Genomic DNA, 14,451 nt, shown 5'->3' with positions numbered 1-14,451 from the left:
GAAAAAAGTATTCGCGGATGGGCTGCAAGTTCTAAGAAAATTTAATTGTATCTATGTTTCCTTTTACCTTTGTTCTCTATGTCAAAAATCACACACCAGGTGTGGAAGGGCTGCAGGGGACCCAGAGATTATAGCAACTGGAAGGAAGGGTCAACCCCAGAAAGCAAATAGCAGCTTTGAGTCCCTGATAGGCGTGGTCCCATGTTGACGTCTGGTCCCCACCCCAGCACCCCCCTCTCCAGGGGCCACCACCAGCCACACAAAGGTGCAGGGTGTTTGCTAAATTCAATGCTTGCTCAAACATTTGTTTTCAAGACAAGATGCCTGCAGAGGCCCCATGCCCTTTAGCCGGGGTCAGAGCCCACAGCTGGGGTGGAGGGGGAGGAGAGCCGTAGGTCGGGGAGGCTGTGCACAGCTGGACCAAGGGCTTCTTTCCAGGCCTGAGAACAAGGCCAGGGGTCCTGCGGTGAGAGTACATGCACCACTCAGTGATGTCCCTTTTTTTGGGGGGGGAGAGAAGGTGTTGTTGCTGTGTTGCTGGGGTGAGGTCTGGAGCTGAGGGCCAAGAAAGAATTCTAGAGACGTCTTTGGTGCAAAAAAGTGGTTTTATATAAGCACCAGGAGGGGACCTACGGGCAGACAGGGCTGCACTGGGAATGTAAAGAGCAACTGCTTATATACTACGGAGATGGGGGAGGTGAAGACAGAGGGAAGGTTCCAGAAGGACTTTGATCTGCTAAAGAAGGCTCATAGGATCCTGGACCTGGATGTTGTGAGGCTCAGGTTGTTTTTCCCTCTAGCAAGGCACTAACAGAAGACAGTTGGGAGTTTCCAGGAAGATCATTATATCCTGCCTGCCTCAGGTACTTGCCACTGGGCTGCAGGTTATAAGGAGAATTAATTTTGTTTTTAAATTTTATTTATTTATTTAATTGAGAGAGAGAGAGAGAGAGAGAGAGCACAAGCAAGGGGAGTGGGAGAAGGAGAATCAGGCTCCCTACTCAGCCTGATCAAGAATCAGTCTCATCCAGATTTAATTTTTTAAAAATATTTATTTATTTGGGGGCACCTGGGTGGCTCAGTGGGTTAAGCCTCTGCCTTAGGCACAGGTCATGATCTCAGGGTCCTGGGATCAAGCCCCTCATCGGGTTCTCGGTTTGTTAAGGAGCCTGTTTCCTTCTCTCTCTCTCTCTGCCTGCCTCTCTGCTTACTTGTGATCTCTGTCTGTCAAATACATAAATAAAATCTTAAAAAAAAAAAAGAAATTTATTTTTAAAATATTTATTTATTTGAGGGGCACCTGGATGGCTCAGTCATTAAGTGTCTGCCTTTGGCTCAAGTCATGATCCCAGGGGCCTGGGATCCAGCCCATCATCGGAGTCCCTTCTCAGCAGAGAGTCTCCTTCTCCCTCTCCCTCTCCCACTCCCCCTGCCTGTGTTCCCTCTCGCATTGTGTGTGTCTCTCTCTCAAATAAATAAATCTTCAAAAAAAAAGGGGGGGGGGTGCCTGGGTGGCTCAGTGGGTTAAGCCTCTGCCTTCGACTCAGGTCATGATCCCAGGGTTCTGGGATCAAGCCCCACATCGGGCTCTCTGCTCAGCAGGGAGCCTGCTTCCTCCTCTCTCTCTGCCTGCCTCTCTGCCTACTTGTGATCTCTGTCCGTCAAATAAATAAAAATAAAAATCTTTAAAAAAAAAAAAAGAATAATGTTTTTTTTTAAAAAAAAGGTTTAGTTATTTGAGAGAGGGAGAGAGCGGCACATACACAGGCACACACAGAAACAAGTGGGGGAGGAGAAGAGGAAGAATCTTCGGTAGACCCGCCCCCTCTCCTGCCCCACCCACCCTCTTGCTAAGCATGGAGCCCAAACGCGGGGCTCCATCTCCTGACACTGCCACCAGGACCTGAGTCCAAACCCCGAGTTCAAGAGTTGGTTACTTAACCGACTGAGCACCCCCTCCCCCATTAAGTGCCCCAGGAGATTCAATCTTATCTGCATTTCCTTTTTGGCTTTGTTCCCCACATCAGTTCCACGACATCAGCATCGTGAATGCCTTAAATGTCACTGAATTGTACACTCTAATTGGTTAATTTGATATCATATGAATTTGACCTCAAAATAAACAATAATAGATAAATAAAATACTGTACTACCAAAAAAAAATAATAAAAAAGACTCACACTTGACATGGATAGCAAAGGGAAAAGAAATGTAGATAAATCTCCTTATAATCTGCAGCTCAGGGTACCTGGGTGGCTCAGAGGGTTAAGTGACTCCCTTCAGGTCAGGTCATGGTCCTGGAGTTCTGGGATTGAGTCCCGCATCGGGCTCCCTGCTGAGCAGGGAGTCTGCTTCTCCCTCTGACCCTTTCCCCTCTCATGCTCTCTCTCTCAAGTAAATAAACAAAATCTTTTAAAAAATTTAATAACCTGGGGCGCCTGGGTGGCTCAGTGGGTTAAGCCGCTGCCTTCGGCTCAGGTCATGATCTCGGAGTCCTGGGATGGAGTCCCGCATCGGGCTCTCTGCTCAGCGGAGAGCCTGCTTCCCTCTCTCTCTCTCTCTGCCTGCCTCTCCATCTACTTGTGATTTCTCTCTGTCAAATAAATAAATAAAAGTCTTTAAAATAAAAATAAAAATAAATTTAATAACCTGCAGTTCATTGACAAATATATATATACATTTATATATATTAGTATATATTTTGTGTATTTATATATATATATGATGAGTCATAATCTCAGACCCCTAATTGGGGAGTTGTGGCTTGATAATAATCCCCTTGTCTCCCAAATTGCTTTGTGGGCATGTAGGACTAGGAAAGCTTATTTATTTATTTTAAAGATTTTACTTATTTACTTGGCAGACAGAGATGACAAGTAGGCAGAGAGGCAGGAAGAAGCTGGCTCCCTGCCGAGCACAGAGCCTGATGCGGGGCTTGATCCCAGGACCTGGAGATCATGACCTGAGCTGAAGTCAGAGGCTTAACCCACTGAGCCACCCAGGTGCCCCTAGGAAAGCATATTTAGAGTCAGTGAAGGTATTAATTTTTTTAAGGCCCTTTGCCAATTGAAAAGCCGGAGTGAGCACTATTTATTTTTAAGATTTTATATATTTGAGAGAGAGAGAGGGAAGAAGCAGGGGAAGCAGTAGAAAGAGAAAGGGGTGGAGAAACAGGCTCCCCACTGAGCAGGGAACCCTATCCCAGGACCCTGAGCTCATGACCTGAGCCCAAGGCAGATGCTTAGTGGACTGAGCCATCCAGGCACCCCTAACAGGTTTTAAGAATTATTTCAGGAGTATCTGTAAGACTGCCTGGTATTTGGAAGTCAAACTCCCATCATCCATTGCTAGTCTTTGGTCTCTAAGACCCTCTGGACCTGATGGGAAGTCATTGCTGTTGGGGAAAGTCCCATAGTAAGTTTTGAGGTTTCTTTTTTTTTTTTTTTTAATTTATTTATTTATTTGACAGAGAGACACAGAGAGAGGAGGAAGGGAACACAAGCAGGGGGAGGGGGAGAGGGAGAAGCAGGCTTCCTGTGAAGCAGGGAGTCCAGTGTGGGGCTCGGACCCAGGACCCTGGGATCATGACCTGAGCCAAAGGCAGATGCTTAACAACTGACCCACCCAGGTGCCCCTGTTTTGGAGCTTCTTCTACCAGAGGGCTGTTGTATGCTGGGTAAATCCTCTATTTGTAATGTTACAGCAATACTTCCTGGGACTAATATGACTAAGGAACAAAACCATCAAGAAGCCCTTTTTGGGGGCGCCTGGGTGGCTCAGTGGGTTAAAGCATCTGCCTTCAGCTCGGGTCGTGATCCCGGGGTCCTGGGATCGAGCCCCACATCGGGCTCTCTGCTCAGCGGGGAGCCTGCTTTCCCCTCTCTCTCTGCCTGTCTCTCTGCCTACTTGTGTTCTCTGTCTGTCAAATAAATAAATAAAATCTTTAAAAAAAAAAAAAAAAGAAGCCCTTTTTGTTTGAGGTATAGACTTAACAGCATCCTAATCATGAGAGAAGACTTGTCTCAGAAGATAAGGGTCTCCCCAAGTGCGCCATCCAATCCAATCACAGGCAAAGTGGGGTCACCTGTTAACTCCACAAATCCATAGTTAACCCCATGAGGGGCACCTGCGTGGTTCAGTGGGTTAAGCCTCTGCCTTCAGCTCAGGTCATGATCCCAGGGTCCTGGGATCGAGCCCCACACTGGGCTCTCTGCTCAGCAGAGAGCATGTCTCCACCTCTCTCTCTTCCTACCTCTCTGCCTACTTGTGATCTCTGTCTGTCAAATAGATAAATAAAATCTTAAAAAAAATAGTTAACCCCACGGAGGGGGGTACCCTCTGGCTTTTAAGGGGCAATTTTATCTTCCCAGCCACACAGAATGGGTCAAGGTGGTAGTTGAGTTATACAATTGTGAAATTCATCCCATTTTCCAGCTGTTCAAATAATCATATGCCCAAGGGGTCTTGTGATTATCTCCACGGAACAGGCACAGAGGTTGTCCGTAGGAGAGCTGCTGTGGTAATTTTTCTGACGTTTACCTCAAGTTGTCTAGCTTAAGCAAACAACGAACATTCAGAGACAATCAGAACTAGAATTTAACATCCACAAAGGTGGCTAATTGAAACATAATGTTTCTCTCGAAAATCACCATTATTTCCAGAAATAGCCAAATTGAGACTGATTTGTTTGCAAAATGAGTCCAGTTTTTAAAAAAACTTGGCGTAATTATAAACTCAGCCAGAATAGTGATAAGCCATAGAGATCTTTTAAAATCCGCTTTGTGGGGCGCCTGGGTGGCTCAGTGGGTTAAGGCCTCTGCCTTCGGCTCAGGTCATGATCCCAGGGTCATGGGATCGAGCCCCGCATCGGGCTCTCTGCTCAGCGGGTAGCCTGCTTCCTCATCTCTCTCTGCCTGCTTCTCTGCCTACTTGTGATCTCTCTCTGTCAAATAAATAAATAAAATCTTAAAAAAAAAAAATCCGCTTTGCTAGCACTTTTTTTTTTTAAGATTTTATTATTTATTTTTGTGAGCAAGCATGAGTGGGGTAAGGGGCAGAGGCAGAGGGAGAGGGAGAAGCAGACTCCCTGCTGAGCAGGGAGACCGATGTGGGGCTTGATCTCAGGACCCTGAGATCATGACCTAAGCCAAAGGCAGAGGCTTAACCCACTGAGCCACCCAGGTGCCCTTGCTAGAACTTTCAAAAGGAATTTCGATTGAACTTTTAGTAGCCTCTCTAGGCCAGAAGCCAAGCCAAATACTTGTCATCAGACATGCCTGTAATACCTGTATATTTGGGGGAATTCCTCTTTACAAGGTCCCCAAAGTATCCTGAGGTTCCTGCACCTGCCAAAAAGTGACACTTTCTACTCAGCTGGCGAGGCTGTTGGGAACTCTGTGAGCACCTATGAGGCCAACAGTTCCAAGGGACTTTATGGCTCCAGGTTTCATTAAGTCAACCTCAGTTTCTTAAAGCTGTATGGTCATATCTGAGTCTATGCATGTCTCTCTCAAATATGACATTCCAGTCAAAGCCTTAGTAAAAGAATCAATGTTTCTAATGGTGTCCTGTTACAAGGAGAACAGATTCTTTTTTTTTTTTTAAGATTTTATTTATTTATTTGACAGAGAAATCACAAGTAGACAGAGAGGCAGGCAGAGAGAGAGGAAAGCAGGCTCCCCACTGAACAGAGAGCCCGATGCGGGACTCAATCCCAGGACCCTGGGATTATGACCCGAGCTGAAGGCAGTGGCTTAACCCACTGAGGCACCCAGGTGCCCCTCTTTTTTTTTTTTTAAGATTTTATTTATTTATTTGACAGAGAGAGACATCACAATTAGGCAGAGAGGCAGGCAGAGACAGAGAGGGAAGCAAGCTCCCTGTTGAGCAGGGAGCCTAATGCAGGGCTCCATCCCAGGACCCTGAGACCATGACCTGAGCTGAAGGCAGAGGCTTAACCCACTGAGCCACCCAGGTACCCCAGGAGAACAGATTATTATTGAAATTTGCAAATAACTCTGATTGCCACAAAAGAAAGAATACTTACTGAGACTTATTGAATTTCAGAGGATTCAGGTAAAGAGAAAAGTTAAGTGCTTCCATTTGTTTACAAATGAGTAGGTTTTTTTTTTTTTAAGATTTTATTTATTTATTTGACAGAGAGAGAGAGAAAGAGAGCACAGCAGGGGAAGAGGGAGAGGGAGAAGCAAGCTCCCTACCAAGCAGGGAGTCCATCTCAGGACTCTGGGATCACAGCCCAAGCTGAAGGCAGACGCTTTGTGAACTGAGCCACCCAGGAGCCCAACACGAGTCAATATTTTATCACATTTTTAGAAGTCACAGATATCTTAAGAGAAAGTTTCCTTAATCTTCAAGAGCAAACATTAGTGAAGCAACAATATTTCAAATATGAGTCACAAACACTATAATTGTCTTCCTCAGTTCATTTAGTTTCATGTTACTAATTCTTGTTCAGATTGAATGCAGCTTTTTTTTTTTTTTTTTAGATTTTACTTATTTTACGAGAGAGAGAGAGAGAGAGAACAAGCAGCAGGAACAGCACAGGGAGACGAGGAAGCAGGCTCCCCACTGAGCAGGAAGGCTGACATGGGGCTCGATCCCAGGACCCTGGGATCATGACCTGGGTTGAAGGCAGACGCTTAACTGACTGAGTTACCCAGGTGTCCCTGAATGTAGCTTTTTAGTTCTGGAAATTCTTACCCATTTTAGTTCTATGATCTTAAAGATATCAAATATCTGGATTTGTCCTAAAATTCCTTTTTTTGAATCTCCTTGAAGAGGAACCACGTTTTGCAAGAGAATAAGAATAATTATAAATGATAAAAACTCAGAAATGGACATTTTAAAAAATATTTATTTATCTGAGAGGAGAGAGGGAGTGAGGGAGCACAAGCAAAGGGGAGGGGGAGAAGCAGGTCCCCCTCCCAGTGGGGAGCTCAACATGGGGCTTGATCCTGGAACCCCAGGATCATGGCCCAAGTGGAAGGTAGACATTCAACTGACTGAGTCACCCAGGTGCCCCAGAAGTGGACATTGTTAACAACCTGATCAACTTGATATGATGCCATTGACAAGGAAATTCAGTAATTCCTGTGAATAGAACACTTCAATAATTAGAATACTCAGTGATGGCATCCTAACCAGAACTTAATGTACCAAATAAACAAAGCTAATTAGTCAAAGAGAGTTTATTTACAATTTAAATCTTAGGGAAGTTTGGGGCACCTGGGTGGCTCAGGGGTTTAAGCCTCTGCCTTCGGCTCGGGTCATGATCTCAGGATCCTGGGATCAGGCCCCGCATCGGGCTCTCTGCTCAGCAGGGAGCCTGCTTCCCTTCCTCTCTCTCTGCCTGCCTCTCTGCCTACTTGTGATCTCTGTCAAATAAATAAATAAATCTTAGGGAAGTTTGTTTAAACCTTAGAAAAAATTTTTGAAGAGTTTTAGAATGTCTTTTTCTTTTTATTTATTTTTAAAGATTTTACTTACTTGTCAGAGAGAGAGAGAACACAAGTTGTGGGAGTGGCAGGCAGAAGGAGAAGCAAACTCCCTACTGAGCAGGGAGCCCAATGAGGGACTCGATCCCAGGACCCTGGGATCATGATCTGAGCCAAAGGCAGACACTCAATCGAATGAACCATGCAGGCATCCCTAAAACCTTAAAAAGTTTTAAAGCGCATGTCTAAATTGAATTATGGATCATCAAAGGCTTGATAAAGACAAAACAGAAACTGTTTATTTGGGGCAAAGAAAAGAGACAACAACATTTTCTTATCAGGAACAGGGGCACCTGGGTGGCTCAGAGGTTTAACCCTCTGCTTTCAGCTCAGGTCATGGTTTCAGGGTCCTGGGATGGAGCCCCACATCAGGCTCTCTGCTCAGCAGGGAGCCTGCCTCTCTGCCTACTTATGATCTCTCTCTCTGTCAAAGAAATAAATAAAAAAAAATTTTTTAAAGGATTTTATTTGTTTGTCTTAGAGAAAGCGAGATAGAGTGAGCAGGGGGAGGGGCAGAGGGAGAGAGAGAATCTTTTTTTTTCCTTAAAGATTTTATTTATTTATTTGACAGAAAGAGATCACAAGTAGGCAGAGAGACAGGCAGAGAGAAAGGAAGGGAAGCAGGCCCCCTGCTGAGCAGAGAGCCTGATGCAGGGCTTGATCCCCAGACCCTGAGATCATGACCTAAGCTGAAGGCAGCGGCTTAACCCACTGAGCCACCCAGGCAGCCAGGAGAAGAAGAATCTTAAGATGACTCTGGACCCAGGCCCAAGCCTGACGAGCCTGACACAGGGCTCCATCTCAGGAACCTGGGACCATGACCCGAGCCAAAACCAAGAGTTGGATGCTCAAAAGACATGAGCCACCCAGGTGCCCCCAAAATTTGAATCTTTTACCAGTGTACTTTTAAAATCTATTCATTTTAATCTTAGTCTGTCTTGACCACACATAAAATTCCTTTCCAAAGACTTCTCTTCATAAAACCTTCTACAACTTTCCTTTGCATTCAGATTTTGTCCCAAGCCACTTCTCTCCAAACAGCCGATCTCATTTAGGACAAAATTACCTTTTTCTGCCTTCAACAAACAGGTATTCCCATTCCTCAAACCCTTCTTCCACATACAGAGTTGCTTTTCTTCTTTCCAACAGTTATTCATTACATCTAGCAGAATTTTGCCCTCTTTGAAACCTTAGTGTCTGGGGAAAACCAAGGAGTAACCAGTTGTGAACTGTCACACCAGAGCTCTTTGGATGGCAAATTTATGGATAAATGTAAGCCCAAACATGTTCTCCAACAGACCCAAATATCCTTAGTTTCTCTGCAATAAGAAGTCAAAAGGACAAACCTATGTTCAGTAATCAGTGCTGTAGCTGGTGTGGGTGGTGTTAGGTCCAGGGGATGCTCTTCTTGCTCCTCAATGGTGAGGGTAGGAGGAGAAGCCAATGGTGCTGGAGGCACCGAGCATGGTCTAGAAGCCATTTATATAGGCCATGGCCAAGGCAGTGCAGAAACAGGAGGAGGGGGAGAGGGAGGAGGAAGCAGAAGAGGCTAAGAGCTGCCAGAAAGCAGAGAACAAGGTTTCCCCATCTTAAACCTCATCAGCTCAACCAGATGAATAGACCCCATGTTTTTCTTCAACCAACATGGAAACAGGCTGTCCATATGGGGCCAGAGATGACAGGGAACTTCCCTGAAACTAAAGGAGTATTGGCAGCAGCTTGGAAATATTTTGTAAAGTCCCTGTCCCTGAGGTTGACTAACCAGAAACAGCTGGCTCCGATTATCATAGCCATTAACCTGGGAAATGAATGAGGGAGAAGCCCCCTATATCTATTAGGAGGAGGAACAACGAAGGAGGGTCAGTGTCCCTTTCATTATAAATAGACTGTGTTTCCTCCAGCAACCTTGGTTCTATCAGGAGAAGGCCTGATCAGGAGATACCTGGGTAGCTCAGTAGGTTAAGCATCTGCCTTTGGCCCAGGACATGATTCCAGGGTCCTGGGATCGAGTCCTGCCTGCATTGGGTTCCTTGCTAAGTGGGGAGCCTGCCTCTCCTTCTCCCTCTGCTGCTCCCCCTGCTTGTGTCTCTCTCTGATAAATGAATAAAAGCTTTTTAAAAAGAAAGAAAGAAAAAGGAGGAGGCATATTTAGGTAATTATCATCCAATATACCAGGAAGTACTTTACTGGCCTGGTTACTGACCAAATACATTCTTCCAGATGGCCTTAGATTCAGGTCCTGATTTAGAGCCATGAAGACCTAGACCTATGGTGCCTCTGTCCATTTGTCCTCCTTCCTGTAGAAGAGATCTAATTCACAGGCCATACTGAGGCCATGCTGTGTTATAGAAGATCAGTATCCTTTCTCAAATTTTGCAATCCAAATGATTTCCAGTGGGTTAAAATGGGTCCCCGAGGGAGAGTCCTTAGGAGTTGGGAAAAAAAGCCTAGAAGTTCCATTACCAAGAAAGTTCCCCCAACTCCCATGTGGAGGATATGTCAGAGATTCTGGGAGTCAAAAGTGACTGGAGGCATCCCTTGAACGCAATCACTATGATCACTGTCCTGCCATAAAAGACCCTACAGAAGAGATATTAGAACCTTCCCTTCCCCCTTGTATTCTAGGGTACAGATGGGTGCCTGGTGAATGAACCAAAATCCCGTGCCACGCCATGCTGTGAAGGCTTGTGCTATACTGTGCTATGAAGGCCGTGTCATTTTTAACCCATGGAAAACACTAGAAAAGTTTTCCAAGGGTAAGTTACCCAATTTTGTAGTTGAAGTGGTTAGTAGAGGTCACAATGGAAAAGAGTAAAGATAGAAATCCATCATGGTCTAAGCTAGATTCCAACAAATGTACTCCTTTTTTTTTTTTTTAAAGATTGTATTTATTTATTTGATAGGCAGAGATCTCAAGTAGACAGAGAGAGAGAGAGGAGGAAGCAGGCTCCCTGCTGAGCAGAGAGCCCGATGCAGGGCTCAATCCCAGGACCCTGAGATCATGACCTGAGCTGAAGGCAGAGGTTTAACCCACTGAGCCACCCAGGTGCCCCTCAACAAATGTACTCTTAAAAAGCCAACTTCCCTAGGAAATGGTCCTGAGTTTGGTTTTAATTCAATCCAGTATTGGTTTCAGCTGTCTCTGAGTGGAGGTCTTGGAGCCAGAAGTGGCTAGACCAGGGATGTGGAAGGGATCACATTAGACCAATGAGAAGGAGACCTCATATGGGAGTCTTAAAGATCAGCAACTGTCCTGATGACTTAGGTGGCTGTCCTGTGCCCCAAACAGACAGTTTTCTATAAGGACAGGAATAAAGAGAGGGCATCAAGTTTCTTGGTCTTATTACCATTCCGGCCAGGGTACTAACTTCCAGCCAAAAGACAGGCTTTTCCCTCCCCATAGCATAGCCATGGGCTAGAGGATTGTAACCTAAGAAATCGACATGAAAATGTCCCGATAAGACTATATGCCTTGAGGAACCCCTGGAATGAGAGTAAAGGAAGAGAAGAGGAAGTGCTCACCAAATTTGCACCAATGCTCAGAGTCCAGATGAGAAGACTCAAAGCCATGTTTGATGCCAGAATGATGCAGAAATGTTGGGGTTCGGAGCAAACCATCCAGAAAGAATTCTTGAGACGTCTTCAGTGCAAAAACAAGGTTTTATTAAAGCACTGTGACAGGACCTGTGAGCAGAAAGAGCTGCACTGGGGTGACAGGTGACTAATATACTTTCAAGCTGGGAGAGGGTAAAGGGGTAGCAAAAATCTCTAAGGAATTTTGGAAGCAAGGTATCCAGGACCTTGAGGGAGCTAGTTGTTGTTAGGAAAATGTCCTTTGGGGTACGTTGGTGACTCAGTCGATTAAACTTCTGTCTTTGACTCAGGTCATGACGTCGGAGTCCTCAGATTAAGCCTTGCACTGGGCTCCATGCTCAGCAACAGCTGCTTCTCCCTCTCCTTCTGCTTCTCTCCCCTGCTCATGCTTGCATATACACTCTCTATCTCAAATAAATAAAATCTTAAAAAAAAAAAAAAGGAAAAGGTCCTTTATTATGTGTTTAGTAAAAAAACTCACTCAGGAGACCCTTCGGATGTATATCAGAAGGCTGTATGTTTGGAGGATGGTAATATATATCTGGGGGGGTAGAGAAAAAGGAAGTTTCCAAAGAATTTTTTACCCCCAAAGGAATTTTTATATGTTAAAGGAGACTTACAGGATCTTGGAGATTGGGGATAATTGTTAATATTAATTATAATGTTAATGTTTTGTCCTCAGCCAAGTATTAACATTGAGGCTGTTCAGTTCCTAGAGGAAGGTTGCTCTGCTTGTTTCAAGGACTTGTTAATGGGCTCTAAGTATAAGAAAATTTAATTTTTTCTTTTGCCTTTGTTTTCCACATCATTGAGCACCTTTTCATTGCCTGTTGGCCATCTGTATGTCTTCTTTGGAAAAGTATCTGTTCAGATCCTCTGCCCATTTTTTAATAGGGTTTGTTTTTTTTTAATGGGTGACTTGTAGGAGTTCTCTATATATTTTGGAAATTAACCCTTTATTGAACATATGATTTACAATTATCTTCTCCTGATCCTTAGGTTGCCTTCACATTTTGATGATGGTTTCCTTTGCTCTATTGTTTGATGTAGTCCAATTTATTTATTATTGCTTTTGTTTCTCTTGCCTTTGGAGTCAGCCCCACAAACATATCTCTAAGATAGCTGTCAAGAGTCTACCACTTTTATTTTTTTCTAGGAATTCTGTGGTTTCAGCTCTTACATTCAAATCTTGAATAATCCATTTTGAGTTAATTTTTGTATATGGTGTAAGATAGTGGTTAAGTTTTACTCTTCTGCATGTGGATGTCCAGTTTTCCCAGAACCATTGATTGAAGAGAATTTCCTTTCTCCTTTGAACGTTCTTGGCTCCTTTTCCATAAATCAACTGTCCGTATATGCATAGGTTTATTTCTGGGCTTTCAATTCTGTTCCATTGAGCTGTGTGTCTGTTTTTATGCCAATATCATACTGTTTTGATTACTATAGCTTTGTAGTATAATTTGAAATCAAGGAGCATGGAGCACCTGGGTGGTTCAGTCAGTTAAATGTCTGCCTTTGGCTCAGGTTGTGGTCTCTGGTTCCTCCTGGGATTGAGTCCCTCAGGCTTCCTGCTTGGTGGGGAGCCTGCTTCTCTCTGTCTCTCTCCCTTAGCCCCTCCCCACTGCTCATGCCTCCCTTACACCACAGGATAGGTAATTCCAACAGAAAGCCAATAAGGAAACAGTGGTCTTGAATGACACATCAGACCAGATACACTTAACATACATATACAGAACATTCCAGATCACACGTTAGGCCACAAAGCAAGTCTCCATAAATTCAAGAAGACTGAAATCATATCAAGTATCTCCTCTGACCACCATGTTATAAAACTAGAAATCAATTACAAGAAGAAGACTGGGAAAACCACAAAAATGTAGAGATTCAACAGGATGCAGCCGAACAAACAATAGGTCATCAAATAAATCAAAGGGGGAAAAAAGATTACCTAGATACAAATGAAGATAGAAATACAATGTACCAAAATCTATGGGATGCAGCCAAAGGGGTTCTAAGAGGGAAGATCATAGCAATACAGGCTCTCCTTAAAAAACAAGCCAAAAAAATAAAAAACAAAAAACCAGATAAACAATCTAACTTAACACCTAAAGGAACTAGAAAAAAGAACAAAAAAAAAGGCTAAAAGTAGGAGGAGGAAGGAAATCATAAAGTTCAGGGTGGAAATAAATTACTAAAGACTAAAAAGACAATAGAAAAGATGAATGAAACAAAGCTGGTTCCTTAAAAAGATAAACAACAGGGGCACCTGGGTGGCTCAGTGGGTTAAGTCTTTGCCTTCAGCTCAGGTCATGGTCTCAGGATCCTGGGATTGAGCCCCACATCAGGCTCCCTGCTCAGTGGGGAGCTTGCTTCCCCCCTCTGTCTGCCTGCCTCTCTACCTACTTGTGATTTCTTTCTCTGTTAAATAAATAAATAAAAATTCTTAAAAAAAAAAAAAAGATAAACAACATTTAACAACCTTTAGCTTGACCAACCAAGAAACAGGAGGAGTTAGTGTTTCATGGGGATAGAGTTTCAGTTTGACACAAGTAGAAAGTTCTATGGATGGAGGCTGGTGATGACCACACAATAATGTGAATGTGATTAATGCCCCTGAACTGTTCACATAAACATGGTTAAAATGGATGTGATTTAAAAATTACTCCAAATTAGGAGGAAAAAAGTGTTCTAGAGTCTTCAAGTGTCAGATTCCTAGAATTTGGGTATTTTAGGGACAGTAATCTTCAAGCATGTCCCTCTGAGCATAATCCAGGCTCTGACCCAGGCCAGCAGGCTTGTCCACAGCACCCTCTCTCAGTGGGCTGGCCAGACTCCAGCAGAAGCTCTGGTTGGACCACGATGGTCCATTTTGGGCTTGCCCCGACAAGGGAGACACACACCATGGGAACAAGAAGGTGTTTGTTTGTATTGAGTCCAAGGAAGACTAGTTTTGCACTGGACTGGCCCCAAACAGAACGGGGGGAATGACTCTCTGTTTGGGCATCTTGATTTTTATCTAGGAGACAGGAGGAATGGGGTGAGGCTGCAGCTATACCTGTGATAAGTGACTGTTGTTCCTGGTAGCCAGGAAGGGGGACTTTGGGCCATTTTTGTGGTTTGTATGGTGTTCTTGTTTTTCTCCGTGCTCATACATGGTTATGAAAAGGTCTTTCAGGGCACCTAGGTGGCTCAGTTGGTTAAGCAACTGCCTTTGGCTCAGGTCATGATCCTGGAGTCCCAGGATGGAGTCCCACATCAGGCTCCCTGCTCATCAGGGAGTCTGCTTCTCTCCCTGACTGTCCCCCTTTTCATGCTCTCTCTCTCTCTCTCTCTCTCTCTCATT

This window comes from Mustela putorius, unplaced genomic scaffold (assembly GCF_011764305.1).
Source record: "Mustela putorius furo isolate JIRA1106 unplaced genomic scaffold, ASM1176430v1.1 tig00000095_pilon_pilon_pilon, whole genome shotgun sequence".
In the NCBI taxonomy this organism is placed as follows: domain Eukaryota; kingdom Metazoa; phylum Chordata; class Mammalia; order Carnivora; family Mustelidae; genus Mustela; species Mustela putorius.
This window is presented reverse-complemented; position numbering follows the sequence as displayed.